Below are 22,644 nucleotides of genomic sequence, written 5' to 3' on the forward strand. Positions count from 1 at the left end.
TTTTTCCCACCACCTTCCTCACTCCTGCTTCCATCTAGAAATTATGGGAGGGGCCATCCATCATTCGTATTACCTATGGGGCTGCACAGAGCCTGGTATAACGTAAGCCAATAAGACATCTGTGATATCTGACACAAAATAAGTCTAGTGTGTTAGCACGTGGTCTAGTGGGATGGTGCCGGGCACATAGTAGGCCCTGTTTGTGGGAGGAACGATGTGAGTAAAGAACAAGAACAGAACCTCACTTTCCACTTGTCAGTTGTGGGGGGGGTGGGAAACTCCTGTGAGGTGTGGCAAGCCAAAGATAAGGACTTCAAAACTCCAGATGAAGCAAGTGGTTTGTCACGAAAGCACAGGATAATCTTTCATGTCACAGATAAAGAGGGAGCTGTAATAGGCCCAGAGATGGGAAAGCAAAATGACTAAACGTCAGCCTGTTTCCTCTTCTGCTGCAGTTCTCTTGAAAGTGCGCTGATTGGGGATGGCCCCGCGGATTGAGGCTCGCAGCACAAATCCACCTCCCTTTATTTCCTCCGTTGCGAGTGCTGGTTTATTTCACTGGGCAGGAGGAGAGGTTCAGACTCTCAGTGTCTGCCTGACACCAGTGGGTAGGATCTCAGGTATCTCTAACACCTCACTTGTCCACGTAGTTAGGCTATTTCTGTCTCCTGTAGCAGGGAATGATCCTTCACACCAGAATAAAGCAACCTGTGGGGGAACTTTTACCTGAATCTGTGCAAGGTCAGGGGAAAGCATTCCATTTAAAAACGGCTCTGTACATCACAAGAAAGGGATCGGTGTCCAATAGGACTCTAAACCCTGGCGGAGGAATGGCTTTTGACTTGCTGCATTTTCTCAAGGTCATGACTGGTCTTAACAGTCCCCATGGGTGACAGGTTTCCAGATGGTGATTCTGGACTGGCCAGACCCTTGAGAAAGGAAGCCAAGACTGCCCAGTTTCCACCGGGGAATATGAAACCTGAGATCATGCTGGTGATCACCCTCAGAGCTTGTCCCAGAGTCCATTTATCCCATCTCCTGAATGAATGACCCCAGGGATGCTGTGACTTGCAGATTTTACCCATCGCTTCTGTAAGGAGTTCTGCTGAAGCCATCAAGAAGACAATCTGACCTGGCCAAAGTCAGGCAAATAGCCAGTCCTCAAAATATAAATTCTTAGAACAGAGTAACCATCCATTTGTATTTTCAAAAAGGCAACAATGGTCAGAAAACATCTCTCTATGTGCCTTGGGTTCCGCAGTCTCGACATTTCAGATAGGTCACTGGTTAACTGGGCTGGGTTAATGGTTCTTTTCATTATGGTGACTTTTGACCATCTTTCTGGCAGAGGGGGCATGATTAAATCATGGCCTGCTGGGGCACCTGGGTGGCTCAGATGGTTAAGCGTCTGCCTTCGGCTCAGGTCATGATCTCAGGGTCCTGGGATCGAGTCCCGCATCAGGCTCCCTGCTCCTTGGGAGCCTGCTTCTCCCTCTGCCTCTCTCTCTCTGTCTCAAATGATTAAATAAATAAAATCTTTTAAATAAATAAATAAATAAATAAATCATGGGCTGCTGTGGGTGAAAGATATTGCTTCTATGGCATTTAGCCTCCCCAGAGACTACAGAGCGGGGAATCACACGGAGTGACTTTGGAACATGGTGGAAACTTAGCTTTTTTTGTCTACATTCACAACAAAGAGCAGCAGTTGGTGGTTCTGAGTGCCTTTTCTAAGGAGGTGATTACACGGAATCTGTGGCGGTTTCTTGAGGCCAATGTGTCTAGAATGGGAGCAAACAGGGATGGTGTGAGATGAGTTCAGCTGAGTCAGGGCTCAGGATTAGTAGACTATCAGGAAATGAGGGGTGAGAGGAGATGCTTAGGCAAGGGTGGGACCAGTGCAGTTGATAAATTCTAGGTTGAAGTCTTGCAATGTGCTGGAATCCAAAGTATCCTAAAAAAAGACTCCTTGAACAATGAGTCTGTGGCTCAAAAGAGATGCAGAGATGTTAAAGAGATCCTGCTGCCCAGTTCATAATCATGTATTGAGTCCTTGCTAGGTGCTCGCCATTTTCCCATCTGTGATTTAAGAGAATTTCTATAAGCCTTTGAGATGTGAATTATTATCTTTATTTTGAAGATGGATAGCTGAGGGCTTCGTCCCCATTGGTCTCCCACGCTTTGGACTGAAACTTGACGTGTAGTAGGGCTTTATTTGGGAATGGTAGAACTAAAATCAGAAAAACTAAAATTTTCTGATTCTGTTTTTCCATTTTCTACTAGATGAAGTTCTTCTTAAACTGCATAGGCTGAATTAGTTTTTGAGTTCTGGTCTAGGAAACTGACCACCAGGAAGAGTCCTGTTTCAATGAGGAAAAAAAAAAAAGAAAAGAAAAGTCTTCTCATAGTAAATGTAAAAAGAAATTGTCAACACATAGCCCATTTGTAACTTGTAGGCTAACCACATATGTTTGCACTAGTTATAAAGAATAAGTTCTGTATATAGTAAGTAAATACATGTGTACATGTATATGTATATAATTACCTATTTATTGATGTATCCTGTATCTACTACACCCAGAAAAATTCTGAAAGAATAGATATTACAACATTAACGATAGCTATCTCCAGAAAATAGGATTTAGGGTCACTTCATTTTATTTATTTATGTGTTTGTTTGTCCTAGTCTAAAATTTTTTCCTGTAACGGGAAGGGAGCACAAAGTATATTTCTTAGAGGCAAGTAATAAAGAAGGCACACACCTAGCTCATTTTAGATTCAGGTGTATTTGATCTTCCCTCCTAGAGTTTGTTCCTCCATCAGTATGGGTTTCATCACAATGATGCAGCTTAAGCGATCAATTTGAAGGTGATTCTTATTAAAGTTTGAGCAGGTATCAAGATTACAAAAGCATCAACTCAATAAAACTGGGCCCATTATAATAATTAGGATTGAGAGAACGTTCGGGAAAGTCACTGCAGGGGAAATATGAGAAACCAAAGGGAAGGAATAGAAATACCTGATTATAAGACCCTCACTGGGAGGCATCATTTTGGGGGACGGGATGAGCAAGGGGAAACTAACACCAGAATTGTCAGTCACAGCCTCTGAAATCAGTCTGGAAGAGGAACAAAGGGCAAATCTCAGAGAAGGGCCCTAGAAAGATAGAAAAACATAGGCCAAGGAGACTAAGTAAAGACAAGTCCCGAGCTTTGTGGTGGGAAGTTGGAGGAATGATACCTACATGCACTGGGCACTGGTATGTTTGAAAGGCTCATCATGTGGTGTGATCGTGGAGGAAGCAGAGGGACTCTCGTGACTCATTTGTCATGGGAAGAAATGAGGCGGGTCGGGGAGGGGGTGTTGTGTAGGAGGAAGGAGCAAGGCCTCCAGGACGGAAGGAATAGAAACAATTTAGACACGTGTTATTAATTATTGTCTCCAAAGAGCCTGGTGTGGCAAGACAGATGATGACATAGGAGGTATTACTTAAATCCCTTCCAACATAGCTCACTGTCTCTTTCCATGTGGCATGAATCATACTCTCTGGAACTTTCTTGTTTCCAACAAGGAGGCTGCAGCACTGATAAAACCTATTGGGGAGATTGTTACATCACTGCCATTTTTGCAACTGTTCTTCACCTTCCTGTCAACCCCAGCCTGAAAGACCCCAGGGTGGAAGCGTTCGCTGCAACCTAATACTTGATATATAGGGAATTGACTTGAATGATTTTTTCAAAACTTAAGTTATATTCTGAAATGAGTGGTTTCTGGCCCCTGTTCCCACCATCCTCCTCTACATCTTTTATCTTTTGCCCACAACAGATGTGGCCAATTTTCACATAGATGGAATCTATTTTACTTGCAAGAGACTATGGTTTAAGCTTTATTATTGTTATGGTGGTGGTTGTCATTGTCATTTCAACTTCACCTATTTCTAGAAAGTGAGACAATTTTCTTGGATACAATAGAATCTTTCAACAAGATTGAAATGTAAGAAATTTTTAAAAGAACAGATAGTTATAAACTGTAGGCCCAAGTGTTGTATTTTCCATTCTGGGTATTTTCTTCTTGGTGCATAGCAGGTACTCAATAAATATTTTAGAATCAAGAATAGTGGGTTTTGATTTCACATAATACACCTCTCTGTTGCCTCTTAGTGTCCTATTCATTGGTCTGATTATCTTCCTTTTCTGGAGCCTGACTTTGGTTGGGGAATAGGTTTGTTGGTTAATTCATTTGTTAATTCAACTAACTGAACACATGCAAAACATCAGAGATTATGTGAGGCATGGAGAATGCATCACCACTCTGTGCACACATCTCAGCAGCAACACCATCAGAAACATAAACATTCCCAAATTCCTGTTGTCACCAGCCATGAGTCCCAAGACAAATTGGGGACCTACCATTTGCAAGACAACTTGCTAGGCCATGAGATACAAAGACTATATAGGATATCCTCATAAGTACAAGAAGAATGTAGGGCATTTTATTTTAAAAATAAGAATACATACCATAGAACGTTATAATGTTTTACTATAGATAATTTATTGAACCATTTGCACTAAAATGGTACAAAATATGTCTTGTCATTATTCACATCTTGGCACTGAGAAAACCAAGTTCTGTAACTCAGAACTTAGAAACATGATGTGTTAGTCTGGGTTATCCAGAGAATTAGAACCTATAGGAGCAGAGAGAGTAGGGAGGGGTTGATTTACGATGAGAACCCAACTCACACAATTATGGAAGCTGAGAAGTCCAAAATCTGTGGTGGGCAGGCTGGAAGCCCAGGAGATCCAATGGTGTAAGTTCTAGTCCAAGTCGGGAGTCTGAAGGCAGGAGAAGACTGATGTCCCAACTCAAAGTCAGGAAGAGAGAATCTTTCCTCCTCAGCCTTTTATTCTACTTAGGTTTTCAATGGATTGGACGAGGCCCACCCACACTGGGGAGGGCAGTTTCCTTTACTCAGCCTACTGATTCAAATGTTAATCTCACCCAGGAACACCCTCACTGACATACCCAGAAAGAATGCTGAACCAAACATCTGGGCGTCCTGTGGCCCAGTCCAGCTGACTTGTGAAATTAACCATCGTATATGACTTACAAGAGATTGCACACCCATGAAGAGGGAGCGCTAATAGCACATTGCCCTTCCACAAGGTTTCTCACTGAGATACCAACCATTCCCAAGTACACACAAAAGATTGGCTGTGTTTGGATGTGTGTTATCTATGGTTGGCTCACAAAGTAATATTCCGCCAGTGTCCCATCTCTCACCAAAGCAGCTACATTGGCCAAGGGGGCTCTCCCACCTCCTTGATGGGAGCTTCCAGCTCTCCCCAATCAGAGCTGCCCATGAGGTGCCTGTACTCAGCTCAGCTTCTCATTACATGGAGCCCCTCTTCCTTTCTCTGTGCTACCACAGTTTGCATACCCCATGGCCACATTCCATAGCAATTCCCACAGGCCCAGGCCTGCTGCAGGGACTGGCAGAGTGGCCAGGGTCCCACAGAGGACCAAAGTGGGACTTGTCTTATCTCTGAAGGCTTGGCACAACCTCCAGCTCGGTGTGGGGATGGGACAGCTTGGGCTGCCCGTGTGTTCCCAGTGCCTGGTACAGTCGCTGGCCCTTAATAGGCAATCTGTATTTGCTAGATGAAGGGAAGAGAGGGCAGGATGGCGTAGGGAAGGAGAGATTGTGCAAGAGGAAGACAGAAAAAAGGGAGTAGAAAAAGTAAAGGAAAATAGCACAGGTAAGAGAAAGGAGAGGGAAGGAGAAAGAGAAATGAGAAAAGTCAGAGGGGAAAAAAGAGAAGGAGTCCTAAAAGCAAGCAGGGCAGCAGAAGGGGTGCTGGGGCTGGACAGGGAGGGGGCATGACCCTAATCTAGATAGAGGAGCACCACCCGGGCCCAAAGGAAATGACCTTGGACAAGTCACCAGCCTTTGTGGACCATGGAGGAAGGCTTAAAGTGCGACAGGAGAGGATCAGGCCAGACCCCAGAGCACCTCTCTACATGAGTACCCCGCCTCCACACTGGTCCTCCAAGGATCTGCAAAAGCCATCTGGCAGCCAGCGCTCTGACCCAGCCCCATTCTCTGTTCATCTTCCCCAATCTCTATCTCTTACTAGGTGCACAAGTGCCCTAAATGAACGAGGTAGGGAAGGAAACACGACTACGGTTTTCATAGGAGCTGAAATGCAGCACATGGAGAGAATTTGAGGGCAAATCTTACTTCATTTAGCCTCTTCTTTAAGGCCAAGATACATGCAAATTCAAACCTCAGGTCCCGCCGTCTGCAGCACCCAGGCAGAGCCCAACTCAGAAGCTTCAGAAAGGAGAACGTAAAATGAAATATAGATATTTATAATTGAAGTATCTCTCCCCCGGGTATCTCTCTGTCTCTCTCTGTCTCTCTCTCTCTTTTTTTTTTTAATGAAAATTCAGTCAACTGAATATTTAGCTCCCCAAGGAAGACTCAGCTGTCGATTACACTGTGCTCATGGGGAGACACTCTAGCAGAAAATGGCGCCTGCTCATGACTAATGATCACCTTGCTCAGGATCAGTACAAGACAAGGTCTTTGAGGTCGGCCCCTTTTCAGCTTCGAATTAGGTATTAGGTACAGAATATAGCTAAAAGCATTTCGTGTGAGCCTGCAAACCAAATGGACGCTGGATCCAATTTTATACACGTACAGGTGTATCAAATAAATTTAATTTCCCCATTGAGGGTGCTTGCTTTTAATTCTGGGGCCAGCAGTGCAGAACAGGTTTGAAGATTAAATTTCCATTCCACGAAAGTAGTAGGTGGGGATAGAACTTCTGAAGCAGGAATAACCAAAAAAGCCAAGGTTTTCGGTGCTCGCAGAGAAGGTGGGGGTTAGAAAGATCTAGTGAGCGCTAGACAGAGGAGACACCTTCAGGTGCAAGATTACCCCTGCCATATCCCTTCAAACCAGATAATTACCTTATTTATAACCAAAGCAGGGCTGGCGTTGATAACCTGATTGCAGCAGTGGGAGCCCTGTTGTCATCTGAGCCACCTGGTGCCCCTCTGTGTTCTATGGGATGGCCCGCCATCCTTAAGGTATAATTTTAAGGCCAAACTCAAAGGTTTTTGGGTTTTTTCGTTTTTTTTTTTAGATTTTATTTATTTATTTGAGAGAGAGAGAACACAAGCAGGGAGGAGGGGCAGAGGGGGAGGGAGAAGCAGACTCCTCGCTGAGCAGGGAGCCCGATGCGGAACTCGATCATGACCTGAGCCGAAGGCAGACGCTTAACCAACTGAGCCACCCAGGCGTCCCAAACTCAAAGGTTTTAAAGAATAGTCCTAGATCACTTTCCCCACGAAGGCTTTCCTAGTTTCTCCCACTCACCGACCACCAGCTGACTGCTCCAGCCTGTCTCTCTGAATCAGGCCCTATGCTCATCTCTGTGATAGCAGCCAGAATGTGAGATGGTGTTACCTCTGCATTAAGCCCTGCAACCTCGGGCCAGTTACTTAACCTCTGTATGTCTTAAGTTTTATGCATTTTAAGTGGAAATACTAATAATAGGGTCAGGAGGATTGAGGGTGAAGTACTTAACCCAGTACTTAGCACACACAGTGACTCTTCATAGGTAAATAGCACAGGGCTGTGGAGGACAGACCCTGTCTTGACTCTAGAACTTAGCCCAGCTTCACAGGAAAGACAGTTGATCGACTGACTTTTGTTTTTTGGGGGTTTTTTTGTTGTTTTTTGGGTTTTTTTAAGATTTTATTTATTTATTTGACAGAGAGAGACACAGCAAAAGAGGGAACACAAGCGGGGGGAGTGGGAGAGGGAGAAGCAGGCTTCCCGCTGAGCAGGGAGCCCGATGCAGGGCTCGATCCAGGACCCCGGGATCATGACCTGAGCCGAAGGTAAACACTTAACGACTGAGCCCCCCAGGCGCCCCAATTGACTGACTTTTGATCTCAATGTTTTACCTGCCCAGCATTCCACACTTCAAGCCCTGGGGCATTTGGGGGGCACTTGGCAAACTGAGCAAGTTGAGGTTGTTCCCTACCCACTGGATACCGCATGCTGTTGCAGATCCTTGATATAAAATAGGCTACTTCATCCTTATGTAACCCTCTTATTTTTTCCAATCTCAATATTAGGAAAGTGAGACTCAGAGTTTAAACAGCAGGCTTAAGGTGATTAGCAGGTATTTAATGAGCCAGGAACCTAACAAGGCACACCAGCTCCATGCTATTCCCACCTTCCCCGGCCTCCTGCATGGGCCAGGGGTTGGATGCTCAGAAGGTGCGCTGGCATCCCAGCATGCCCTGCCTACTGATGCAGACCACTCTCCTGTGTGATCGAGGAGATTCCTAATCAGCCTAACTGGCTGTCCCTCCTGCCCTAAAGGCTAGACACGCCACTTAAATTAAGACACAGGGGAGATTTGCTTAGCTTATCCTGCAGCCTCCCATCAGGCCTCCCGCCCCAACACCTGGAGCATAGAATGGCCTGTTTGCTTAGAGGCTGGGTCACCCAATTAGTGATGAGGCCAACAGCACACTGGGCCTCAAACGCCTTCCACCCATGACTCCATCAGAAGTTCGTAGTGTGGTTGAAAAATAATCCTATTTAAAGTTTACATTTCACCTGTGATCACTCTCAGGGACTGTAGCTGCTGCGTCAAGCAAGAGCGAAGGGAGCCTGCTAGCGTCTAGACAACACACAGAAGTCCTGGAATTACTGCATGTCTTTTATTCGTGAGAAGCTGGCTGCCATTAGAATGATCTTTCTTGCTTTCTAAAATACAAAATCTTCTAGGAGTTACTGTTGTATAGGATTTCTAAAACGATTTATGAGAATAGAAAACTGCAGGTGAAGAAGAATATGTGTGTATGGATATATATGTATATTCCTTTTTAATAAAATGAAATAACTGTCAGTTCAAGTAGTATTTTGACAATAAGAGCAGTTCCATTCAACGGATGGTCCTTGAGCATGAACAGATTCTCATGAATAAAGAGGTGCTCATAGCTGTATTTATCTTACAATGGATTTGTTTTAGTGAGTTGAGTATTTTAAGGAGAAGCGTATGTTAAGAACTTAAAAGAGTGTTTTAATAAGAAAGAGTTCTGGGGCTTTTTGTTAATACTGATCATAATTGGTTTCCATTTTTTGTACTTATGTTTCAGAAGAAGGTGTACATCTTCTGATGTTTAAAAAAGCAAAGTCACCTACTCACTAATGGTTTTATCAGATAGTGGTCAAAATAGACAGTGGGCTAAGACCAGGTTGGCCATTATGCAGTCTGATTGCCGTCAGATCCTGCCTGTGCCCATGGCAGACATCAAAAATCAATCTGAGCAATCTAACGGGCACCTGGGTGGCTCAGTCGGGTAAGCTTCTGCCTTCAGCTCAGGTCATGATCCCAGGCTTTTGGGATCGAGCCCCGAGTTGGGCTCCCTGCTCAGTGGGGAGTCTGCTTCTCCCTCTCACTCTGCCCCTTCCCTCTCTCATGCTCTCTCATGCTCTCTCTCTCTCAAATAAATAAACACAGTCTTAAAAAAAAAATCAATCTAAGCAATCTTAACATTCTTCTCAACACCATTCCTCATGCAGCCACCAACCCATTGCTCTTGGCCATCAGTCTGAACCTAGGCTAACGGTCCTTTTGTCTTTCCATAGCTGGAGCCAATATTCATACAAGAGTAGCCAAGAGTAAGAACGGGATTCCATGTAGAATAATAAAGACTGAAATATTCACTGTGGACATCACACCATGTGATCCCTGTATTACCAGCAGAAGTGGAATAGTAGCTTTCAGTGTAGGACAACTGTTGATCGTTTGGAGTCAGGCTCCAAATGAGTAGGGTAAGGAAAGCATAGTTCCTACCCGTATGTAAATTTCATGTCTTCCACTACTGAAATGTTCTTACCCATCTATCTGCAGAGACACTGTCCCAGTCTGCCACTTACTGTCTCTTACCTTAACTTCTATAATAATCTCAGCCAACAGTAAGCTTGTCAAGGGCAGGGACTGTGTCTGTTTGCCTTGTCATTCATTGTAGTGAGTGCCTAGTACCATTTGGCCTCATGAGTGAGTGTGAATTATTTCATCCCCCCTAACTGAGCTCCCTGCCTCCTCTAATTTTATCCTCTACCTTACAGCTATATATAAATCTAGATACATCACTCTCCTGCCTAAAACCTTATCTCCTTTTCACCCACTGAGTGAAACCCAAACTGCTCTCCATCCACATTGCTAACCAGCCAAGCATTGCACTTTATTATCTAGTAATACTAAACTTTGAAGTTCCCCGCAAAGATCATATAGTTCATGCCTTTCTATCTTTACTCCTGAGGCTCCCTCTGCCTGAACCTCCTTTCCCACCTAACTCTAGTGCGCCCTTCAAAGCTCAGTTAAATCATCATTTCCTTAGAAATGCTTCCCTCGGGACACCTGGGTGGCTCAGTTGGTTGAGCATCCAAGTCTTGATTTCGGCTTGGGTCGTGATCTCAGGGTTGTGAGATCAAGCCCGATGTAGGGCTCCTTGCTTAGCGGGGAGTCTGCTTCTCTCCCTCAGCCCCTTCCCCCGCTAGCACTCTCTCACTCTCCCTCCCTCCCTCCCTCTCCCTCTCTCTCTCCCTCTTTCTCTCTATAAAGTAAATAATTAAGTCTTTAAAAAAAAAAGAAAAGAAATGCCTGCCTCTATCCCAGAGTTGGGGTCAGTGCCTCTCCTCTAAAATCCCATGTCACTCTGTTTATATTTTTATTGTAGCATTCACCTTATGATATTGGAATGATCTATTTTTATATTTCCTTAAATGATGGTGTTTTTGCTGCATGATACAGAAAATCCAACTCAAACTAGAATATACTGGTCCACATAAATGAAAAGAGGTATCAGGTATAGTTTAATCCAGAGATTCGTAGAGTCACTGGGCTTCATTTTTATGTATTTCTTTTGGCCCTGTCTTCCTGGCTTTAGCTCAGATTAGTTTCCCATGGTATCAAAGAGACTGCCAAGTTTTCTCACTGATATCCAGACGAGGAGAAAGAATTTCTCTTCTCACCAGCCAATGAAAGCTCTGAGATTTCACAGATTGAGTCCATGAAAAGACTGGTGCCCATCCTTAAACCAGTCATGAGTACAAAAGAGATGGGAGTCTGCTCACTGGCCAGGACTCTGTGCTGAGAAGTTCAGGTCCTTGTAGGAAAGGGTAAGGGGTAAAGGATTCTTCGGAGGCCATCAACAATATTCAGCATACTTTCCAATTAGACTAGGCTCCTAATGGTCTTGGATTCCCTGCCACAGTCATCTTTGGGTTCCCAGTATGTAGCACAGTGCTTGCTACATGCAGAGTAGGTCATCAATCCATATTTGCTTAGCTGAGGGAAATTGAGCCTTCCTGGAAGTGAAAAACACATCTGTATCCATGCCCCCCTTTATCCATGTTCCTCACTTTAGTCCTGCCAGACTCCACCTCTGTGCTGACTACTTCCTACAGCGACTTCTCACCCTTCCACTATATGAACTCTGCTTAAAATGAGTCCCCACTTCCCTTATCCTGGTTATTTTTTCTCAGTCAGATTCACCTTAGGCCACATCCACCCACACCCCAATTCCAAAAAGAGCCTCCTGTTTAGAGGCTCTCTAAAGTTTCCCTTACAAGTTGAGGATTCTGTGATAAATGCACAAACATATCACCCCAAATGATGGAAATATCAAAAGAGAATGGTTTGTCAGCCAGTCCTTTTTTATTTAATATTCCCTGAAGGTAGCTGCTATGTACCTTTTGATTGTTTCTTCAAAAGGTAGAGTATAGCAGAGTACAAAGAGACTAGACTTTGCAAACAGGCTTGGGTCAAATGCTGGTACCATCACTTCTTAGCTCTGTGAAATGTTGGGCAAGTGATTTAATCTCCCTGAGCTCAGCCCCCTCCTGTGTGAAATGGGGATAATAATACTCACCTCCCAGGACTGTAATAAGGGTTAAATCAGCTGAGCTGTGTAATGTGGCCGGGACAGTGTGCAGTCAATCGATGTCACTTCCCTCCTCTCTCTCTGCCACCCAGAGTGCAGTATTGGTACGCCTAATTTCAGGTCCACAGTTCTTTCCAATGTTCATGTGATCCAGGCTGTTGAAGAAGCTCATCGTTACTGAAGGTTAGTTTCTCCTCCCAGTGTCTAAGCATGGGAACTGGAGGCTCCTTCTCAATCTTTGAGAACTTGTCCAGTTCCCCCCCAAAGGCTGGAATCTGCCTACTTTGGCATGCCCTAGTTTTGTTGTCCTGGCAAAACAGAAAACAGTTTGCCAGCTTTGATCACTCTGAAGAAATAGATAGGATGGCGTGAAAGTCAGGACCACGCGGAAGTCTGTGGAGCTTTAAGTGTCTTCAGGGTTCCCCCATCTCTGGGCTCTGGCTCCCACACATGCTGTCTCCCTGATATAAAACCCAGCATCATCTCCTAGGTCCAAAAATAAACTTTACTTAAAATTGTGGCAGGGAAGAGAAGTCCTTTATCGACCTCAGACAACATCAGATTTATCATTAGAGATCCTGTTTCTAGAACCCCACACAGGGATGTTACCTGGTTATTCCTACAGACCGTCTTACCTCCTCTTGCTTTCTGTCTAGATAATCTCTTCCCAGTGTTTGCTCCACTTTCCTTTTGGGAACAAAACAAAATCTCATTCAGGGTGTTTTATCATCAACTTTTGTGGTTTTGACTACTAATCTCATACCCTGTAGAGCTCATGAAAAAATTTTATCAAATAAGGATCATTCCCTTCCTCAGAAGAATTCTAATGTCAGCTCTTAATAGTTGTTATTAATAACATATTCATCTCATATATAAATGTGAGTGGATTTTTTTTCCTGAAAAATATACAGAAGGAGCTACCCCATGGAAAGGACTGCAAATGTTCTAAAATTCCAGTGACTACAAAACAGAAGCCAATGGCTTTATTTGACACCCGAATAGGAGAAGGGCAGATACTTTATGTGTTCCCTGCTAATGGACTTCTAACAGGGAAAAAAGACTTGGCAGCTCTTAGACTAAGACAACATTTTTTAATACTTGGGTTTCTTGGGGGAGCCAATAAAAAAAATCATTACCAAGTGCGCCATTTTCTCTCTCTTCCTGCAGAATTCTTTCTTTTGGTAAATATAATTGCCAAGGCTCAACTCTTTAAAGTTTTGCACCCTCTCCATTTTCATGAGGACAACAAGAAATGAGAACATTTTAAGATTTTAAGTAATCTCTACATCCAGCATGGGACTCAAATACACAAGCCCAAGATCAAGAGTCACATGCTCCACCCCACCTATTTTCAGGATTCTTAAGTAAAGTCGCTTGCCTTTGTACAGAAGGAATGTATGTCCATCCTCAAAAGTTAAAAAATAGAACTACCCTACAATCCAGCAATTGCACTACTAGGTAGGTATTTACCCAAAGGATACAAAAATACTAATTCAAAGAGATACATGCACCCCAAAGTTTACAGCAACATTATCTACAATGGCCAAATTATGGAAACAGCATAAATGTCCATAGACTGATGAATGGATAAAGAAGATGTGATATATATATATATATATATATATATATATATATATACACACACACACACACACACAATGAAATATTACTCAGTCATAAAAAAAATAAAATCTTACCATTGCAATGATGTGGATGGAACTAGAGAGTATTATGCTAAGTGAAATAAGTCAGTCAGAGAAAGATATACCAAATGGTTTCACTTATATGTGGAATTTAAGAAACAAAACAAAAGTGCACATAGGGAAAAAGAGAGAGAGGGAGACAAACCAAGAAACAGACTCTTGACTGTAGAGAATAAACTGATGGTTACCAGAGGGGAGGTGGGTGGAGGGATGGGTTAAATAGGTAAGGGAGATAAAGGAATGCACTTGTCATGATGAGCACCAGGTGTTGTATGGAAGTGTTGAATCACTGTATTGTACACCTGAAACTAATATTATGCTGTATGTTAACTAACTGGAATTTAAATAGAAACTTAAAAAAAAAAAGGAATGTATGTCCATTATGGAAAGTGTAGAATATGCAGATACACAAAAGAAGAAAATAATAGTTGAATCCCATTCCAGAAGTATACAGAAATAACCAGTTATTTTGTTGCAAATGCTTTTGACCTTGCAGGTGTATATGGTTCACCTGGGTATATAATTTTTATATTATTTAACTATACTACTTGGTTCATGGTATACAGTTTTTTCAGGTCTTTCAAGGGACTCTTGTGGGGTTTACCTCTCCCTTCTTTCGCCAAATTTCATTTCCAATCCTACCCTCCTCCTGCTTAAGCAAAAACTCCAGTGTGTTTGACATATTATTAATATATACTGTTGTTTTCTGTGAATGTTTATAATCCATGCAAATGATATTCTGTTATAGACCTCCTAGTTTCTTTTTGTTCCATTCAATACTATTTTTGATATCTCTCCATGTTGCTATATGTATATCTAGTCCATAGTCCTAAATGCTGCCTAGCATTCCATCACACTTTACTTAGCTACAACCCTACATATGCTTGGGTTGCCTCATACAAAGACCTGGGAAGAATTTTTCTGCTCTGCACCAAGGATGGAGATTCCTGGGTCATAAGGTACCTTCGTGTCTAATTTCACCAAGTGGTATCAGATTACAGCTCATAAGGGTGAACCAGTGTGTATTCCCTCTGGAGTGGTTGTCATTATCCAGACTTCTAATTTTGGCCAATTTGGTGGGTGTAAAGTGGTATCTGGCTCTTTTAACTTACATTTTCTGATAATCAAGGAATTTGAGCATAGCCCTACATACTTCTTAACCAGTTAGATTTCCCAATTCTAAGATTAGACTGTTTGAAGCCTTAGATTATTTAGGATGGGAGGTTTCCTGCTTCTTGTTCTGTTTATTTGCCTCACTTTCTTGCAGATTTAAGATAATACCGACTTTGGGGCACCTGGGTGGCTCAGTCAGTCACCTGATTTCGGCTCAGGTCATGATCTCAGGGTCTTGAGATCAAACCCTGCGTGGGGCTCTACACTCAGTGGGGAGTCTGCTTGAGATTCTTTCCCTTATCCTCTGCCCCTTCCCCGACTCTTGTGCACACACACTCTCTCCCTCTCTCTCTCAAATAAATAAATCTTTTAAAAAAAGATAATACCTACTTTAAGGTTTTTGACATTGCTTATATTTTGACATTCTGTCATGTTTGTGTTAGCTTTCTTTCTGTAGTGTTTTTTGCCAAACATAAAATCTTTTTTTTTTTTGTCCATACAGCTTGATTTATACATATTGTGCATATATTTCAAATGTCATTGTTTTGCATTGGGTGGGAGGTTGCTGGTTAAACCTGGTTAATTTATTGTAGAGTTTCTTGTTACAACTGGCATGTTTATATAAATTGAAGGTATTTAAATTATTATTTTCAGAGTACTTTTATTAGTATCATCCCATTTGATCTTTCTAAAAACCCTGAAAACTAGGTGAAACAGGTATTTATTCTCCCCATTTCATGAATGAGGAAACTGAGTTCACTCAGAGACACATAGTTACCTGCTCAAGTTCACATAGCTAATTGGTGAGCAAGCCAAGATCAACAGTCAAACCTCTTATCCCTGAGCAACGTCCCTATGCAGCTTATTAGTTAGGATTATTTCCAACAAGGTACAGTCATCTTAAACTTCTCCATGATGAAGTCATTCACTGCCTGATGAGATAGTCACATCAAAACATATGTTTTAATAAATCTGGATTGACCTATCGTTTTGGTCTAAGAAATGAGCTAAATGGTCTTCTCAAAAAATACAGAAGTGTGGGAAGGGGTCACTCATCTCTTTGAACACTGTTGTGGGAGATAAGTTGCCTTATTGAATCCTGTTCTGAGGATGGTGACCGCAGATAAATCATGGTTTTCAAGGGAAACTGTCTTCCACACCTGCCCTCAACTTAATGATAGAATGAGTCATAGGGCCAAGAAGAGCATAAACATGGATATGCAGATGGGAAGGAGGAAGAGTTTCTAATCACTGTCACATCAAAAAATGTCGCCCCAGAAAATGAGTATGTAATTCATTTTGACCCTAGTGTGGACCATAAAAAGACAGATTTGAGAAAAATATTGGACTCTGGCCTCTAAAATCAATGAATACTGTCCCAGGTATGGGACTGATGAGCTGGAGGTCAGGTGATTGTTTGTAGGGGAAGAGGAAGCCCAGCTCTGGGCTCTGGCTGGTGAAGGAAAAGGTGATTGAATGAGGAGGTGATGGAGGACTCATTCTTCGGGGTGATCTTAATTACATTACAAAATGCTGTTCATCAGCATTTTGTGGACAAGGAGAAGAAAGCTCAGTTGGCTGCTGGTTGGTTAGAGCTTTTTAATCTTGGCATGTCCTTCAGCACCATGGGCAATAGCAGGCAAAACCTGTGTTCTCTGACTGAGCATATCTTCCTCATAAAAAGATTCCTTCTGTATAATCCAACTAAGCAAAGCTTGTAGTTGGTACTTTAAGAAGAATGAATATTTCAAATATTTGCCAAAATGAGCTCAAAAGACTGTAATAGCAATATTAATAATTATAACTTCCAAATACTGACTGCTTGCTGTGTGCCAAGCACTGTGTTGAACAAGCATCATTTTATTTACTCTGGAGGGAAGAAACTTGGGCATAAGTACTGTTACTTTCCCCCTTTTGCAGATGAGCAAATTGAGACTTAGGGAGATGGAATGAGTGGCCCAAGGTTACAAAGCTAATAACTGGCAAAACTGGAATGCAAATCCAGAACTGTCTGACTCTGAAGATGCATTTCTGTGCTCTCAAAATTTGTACTCATTATCTGTTTCTGCATAACAATCTGCCCCCCAAATTTAGCTGTTAAAACAACAAATGTTATTATCACCTATGAGGGTTACAAATTTAAGAGTGGCTTGGTTGGGCATTTCTGGCTCAGAATTGCTCATGAAGTTTCAGTAAATGTGTCAACCAGCTTCTCCCCATGTGGGCCTCTCTGGAGAGCTACCTGAGTCTCCTCCATAAAATAAAGATACCCTCAGGGTTTTTATGAACATCAACTGAGACAACCTACGAGAATGTACTATGGAAGCTGAAATAGCAATAATATTATATGAATTTATCACCACCTTGCATAGGGTATTCAGGGAAGTGGAGATATCTCTGACGCCTGCAGAAGAATGACCAAGATCATGCCTAGGAAAAAAGCCCAGCCCCTATGAAGGGGCTCATCCAGGACACTTTAGAGTGAAGAAGACAAGGAAACCAAGCTTCTACGCACAGCCCCCATGAGGCAGTTCATAGTCAGTGGTCTGGCTGGGATTCCTGGCTCTCCCTTATAAGGGACAGAAGGGGGAAAAAAAGGTATTCTCATCGTCAGAGACCTGGTAGCTGCTAGAAAGTAAGCATCCAACCCGTTTTGCTTTCTGGTCCAAGATATTGGGATTTAAACCCAGGATGGAAGTAACAAATGGTCTGGATAGAAAATGAAGCCAGAGCTTAGCGTAAGAGAGGAGAATATGGTAGAAAGTCTTTGGTGTAAGACAGACCCATTTGTGCCCATTTTTGTTATGAGGAAACTGATGCTCATTGCAGTTCTATAATCTTCAGAATGACATACTTTGTGTGTAAAGCACCAAGAAGACTATCTGGAACATAGGAGATGCTCTAAATAGAAGTTTAAGGGTAGTTTTGCTATGACTGTTATCATTCTAATCTCATATGGTTGTTTTGAGGATCAAGATAATATATCCTATTGCTTATTAGATTATAAACTCCATGATAATAGGTATCTTCTAGTATCTTGGTATCTGTCTTACTAGTGTATTCCCAGCATCTATGAATGGACCTAACACAAACCTGGTATGTAGGAGGCACTTCATGGTTGATAGTTATTAGCATTTTCATCATCACCAACATCATCATCAACACCATCATTATCATCACCACCATCACCACTCCCATCCCCAAGACATAAGATAATTCAATAATGTTCTCCGTCTGTGAACATGGGACTTAATTCCTTTTTGCTTCAGGTACCCTTCATTCACAGAGGAATCTGTGTGTCTTTCCCATTGTAACAAAAAAGGTACTCTGCCATATTGGTATTACGTTGTTATGGCTCAAGGCAAAACAAAAACAAAAGCAAAACAAATCCCTAGGAGACCTTAATAAGTCCCATCACCAGATTCACCATCATATGTTGGAGTTCTATTCCCCTGGTATTGGATCCGATCTCCACTATTTACTTTGTGGCCTTGGGTAAGTTACCAACCTTCTCTGGCCCTCCACGGACTCATTTATAAAGTAAAAAGATAAAACCAACCAAATACCAATATGGCTGTTGTAAGGAATAACTGAGATTCTCTTTGCCAGATTTCTTGCATGCATCCTTTCCACGACAGGTAGATGCCCAATAAGTATTTATGGAATAAATGTGTTGACTAAATGAATGCTGTAATTTTATTCCCGACTTCACTACTCCTTCCAAAACTTGAGTCTGCATGAGAGGAAGAAGAGATCCTTCCAAACTCTGGGGAATTCTGATGGAGTAGAACATACAGGTTCCAGGACTCAGTGTAACTTTGGGCAAGTCACAAGGTCTGATTCAGAATCTCATGGGACTTACCCACACACTAGGAGGAATTGATGGCCCCACTAAATGTGTATGTGCTTAATGCCCCTGGCCTACACATTTAAAAATAGGTAAGATGGTAAATTTTATCTTATATATATTTTATAACAAAATGAAAAAAAAGAGGAAAATCCTAGCTGGCTAGATTATTAACTTTCTGAAACTGGAATGCCAAAGCTTGAGACAAATAATATTGGCTAGCATATATGATCCTTTACTATGTGCCAAGCACTGCCCAAATGTCTAAAGTATGATCTCATGTAACCCTCTTAGTGGTTCTGTGAGCGAGGTAGAATTATTATCCCCATCTTACAGGTGGGAAAGCACAAGCTCAAGCTGGTGTTTCCACAGATGGGGTTTGAACCAATCACAGATGCAGGCAGCTCAGATCCTGGTCAAGGAGAACTTTAATAGAGAAGGTAGTACCGAGCCCTGTTAGAGTTTGGGGAAGGCCATGGCTACTTCTCTTCTTTGAAGCTCCAGTATATTGGAAGAGAGGGTGAGGAGGGAATGAGGAAAAGAAAGAATCAGAAGAAAAAAACAAAAGGAAGACACAGTTACCAGTATTTTTCTGTTTTTTTTAATATTGACTTTTAATTGTTATATTTGCATGATTCTAATTATAACAAAAATAGTTTATTGAGCAATGACATCCGAAGTCCCAATCAAGTCCCCACAAATTTGGGAGGGCTGATCAGTTTCCAGCCCCTGCCTCTTTCTTCCCACCCTCCAGTTCTTCTTGTGGAGAGAGGCTCTGAGTGGCCTTGTGATGTAGCCTCTGGGGACTCATCTTGGCATACCCACAGATTAGAGATGGGGCTTCTAGGCCACAGAGCTGGAGAGGAACATGCAAGTCTAAGGTGTCCATCATATCATTCGTTTGACAAGATAGAGCTATCAGGACCACATCCCAGGAAGGGTCAGTCCCCACTAGTCCCCTGCCATGGACTTGATTGATTCTTAAAATAGCTGCAGTATTAAAATAATTAATTAATAAGTTGTAGTAGTCATAATAATAATCATAGCAGCTAACACATAGAAGGTTTATCATATGTCTGATGATAAGCACGTTATACCTAGCTCATTCATTCCTCCCAACAAATCGGTCAGGTAGGTACAATCATTAATCATCATCTTCTTAAATATGAGGACAGCTGCGTGTAGAAATTAAATAATTTCCCCAAGGTCACAAAGTTTTTAAGTTGCAGAGGCAGAGTGGAATTACAGAGAGTGGCTACCATTTATGGAGCATTTACAGTGGAGTTGAATGGAATAACTCATGTAAACCTTTCACCCAGAGCCTTACAGCAACCCTAGGAAGAAGTCCTATGTCTACCATCCATTTACGAATGGGGAAAGCATGGCTTATGGAAGGCAAGAAACTGGCTGAAAATGCACAGATCAAAAATGGGGGTCTGTCTTAAGCCAAAGCACAAATGTGAATTCTGTCCTCTGGCCTTCTTGGGAACTGATTAGAAACCAGGAAGGTAATGGGGCACCTGGGTGGCTCAGGCGTTGGGCGTCTGCCTTCGGCTCAGGTCGTGATCCCAGGGTTCTGGGATCGAGCCCCACATCGGGCTCCCTGCTCGGTGGGAAGCCTGTTTCTCCCTCTCCCGCTCCCGCTGCTTGTGTTCCCTCTCTCGCTGTGTTTCTCTCTGTCAAATAAATAAATAAAATCTTTAAAAAAAAAAAAAAAAGAAAGAAACCAGGAAGGTAAATTTCTGACTATGTTGTGTGATATCGCTTTGCCTGCTTTCTGTGCTGTGAACCAATGTTTTTTGGTTTTGATTTTTCATCCAAGGGAAGCATAGGGGAGGGTTCCAATCTCCAAAAACATGTCTTTTCATCTTAAGGGTCAGATTTGATGATGAAATAAACTGTTCTATTCAGTCCCTCTGTTAAATTTCTTATAGAAGATGGATATTGTTTGTGGTGTCTTTCGTAGGCATGAGTTGTGATCGCTTTTCAGTAATCTCTGTATAGTAATATAGAACCACTCCAGGCAGCCCATGCAGGGTTTTTCCCATAATTGTGCCCATAATAATCCACCGTTTTATATTTATTTCATCAGTTTCCACAGTTCACAAGAACACCCATAATCTTAGATGCAGTAATCAACTGTTTCAAAATTGTCCCATCCTAAATTTAGGCCCTGAACTTGGTAATTTAGCTAGAGAGCTTCATTGTTGAGTACCACTCTTTCACGGATGAAGGAAAGTGCTACTGTTTGGGCTGTATTTAATTCTTATTATTTCACAAGTTGAACTGGATACCACAGAGTTTAATAACGCAGGGTATAATTGCTTTAATGTTGTGAAAGTGCAAGCCTGCCTGACTTCCCTTGTCTTTGCTAGGACTCTCTTGCAAATGGGATGCTGTTGCTCAATGGGGCTTTTCTGCTTCAATATTTTAATAAAACAAATATCGTTGCAGTGCATGATTTGTGGATGGATCGGCGAAGGGTATGAAGTAGTCACCAAATAGCTTTTCATCACTGCTGACGCGCATTGGTTAAGGACTTACTAAGTGTAAGCCCTGTACCATCAGCTTATTCAAGCCACAGCAAGCCCACAAGGTAGATGCTATCCCAATCTGCATTTACAGAGGCTTGAAGGGATCCTTTATAGCAGGTCACATCGCCTGTGGCCAGAACAACATCTGCTCCAGAGTCAAAGTGTACAGTTCCCGGTACATTGTCTTCCTAGCATAGGCTACTTTGTTTTTTTGCAGAGCAAGAGGAGGGAATGAGGGTCAGAGACAGAAAACTCAACACATATCGCCTTAGGAGGAATGGAGAGTCCCTTGTGAGTCGTGAATGCTGGGTGTTCATTTGCCTGTCCTCTAGGTGGGCTGTCGCAGCACTAACTGCCAGTCAGGGTTGTCCTTATTCTTTTGTGTCCCCTCTAATCTACTTTTTTAAAAAAGATGTATTTATTTATTTTAGAGAGAGAGAGACACAGAGTGTGCACAGGGGTGGGGGAGGGGCAGAGGGAGAGAGAATCTCAAGCAGAGTCCTCGCTGAGCTGGAGCCCCACATAGCACTCCATCCCAGGACCCTGAGATCGTGACCCAAGCCGAAATCAAGAGTCAGACGCTTAACTGACTGAGCCACCCAGGTGCCCCACCTCCAATCTACTTTTTAAATATGACCCCAGCATCCAAGAGCAGAATGAATTTTACCCTGAAGTATGAAGTGTTTTATGAAGTACCAATTCCAGCTGCCTAGATCCCTTTCACATTGTAGTGAGACTCACATTTGATTGCCTGATGAAAATCCATTCTCCCTTTATCAAAACATTTAAACCATTGGACACCAGTACGCATGTGAAAAAGCAGATTTTTGGTAATTGTGTTCATTTAAAATGTTTATAATATGTACAGTTTTTTGCTAATAGACTGAGAGTGACATTCTGACCCTAAAATATAAGGCTTATGCATTTGAGACAGTGGAGCCGATTTTAAGATAAATAATGGTACAAATGACAGCTTATTTGAATAATACTTTCTGATTACCAAGAGCTGGGATGAAATTCTAAAATGTAAGCGTATTTATAGAAACGTAACTTGGAATTCATTGGCCAAACGTTGAACTTTTTGACGATACTTATGTAAGGAAAAGTGGATAAAAATCAGTTCTGCTTCTAAAAGTACTTATAAATTAAGAAAAAAATTGGCTGTATTTTCTGGAGAAGTATCTATTTATAACGTCTTATTTTGTAGCAATAGTTTTATTTTTACTTAATTGTCCCCCTAACCTCTAAAACTAAAAACAGCAATCACTATACACAATATATATTATTTTGTTCATTGCTTCCTCCAGTACATATTTCTGTATCAGGCATCACACACTAGGGATACAGTAAGTACGCTGGATGAGTACAGATTATGTACACAAAAGACAGATTATGAACCCAAAACCAAATCAGTATGTGTCATTTCGGATGATGATAAATATTATGATGAGCATAAAGCAAGGTAAGGAGA

At 42.2% G+C, this 22,644-nt stretch overlaps 1 protein-coding gene across 4 annotated transcripts in view; it reads left to right on the forward strand.

The window, feature by feature from the left end:
- The window catches only part of SAMD12 (sterile alpha motif domain containing 12), a 345,023-nt gene that overhangs the window by 281,240 nt on the left and 41,139 nt on the right, over positions 1-22,644 (forward strand). The window lies entirely within an intron of this gene.

The sequence above is a fragment of the Halichoerus grypus genome, chromosome 5 (assembly GCF_964656455.1).
Source record: "Halichoerus grypus chromosome 5, mHalGry1.hap1.1, whole genome shotgun sequence".
Lineage (NCBI taxonomy): Eukaryota > Metazoa > Chordata > Mammalia > Carnivora > Phocidae > Halichoerus > Halichoerus grypus.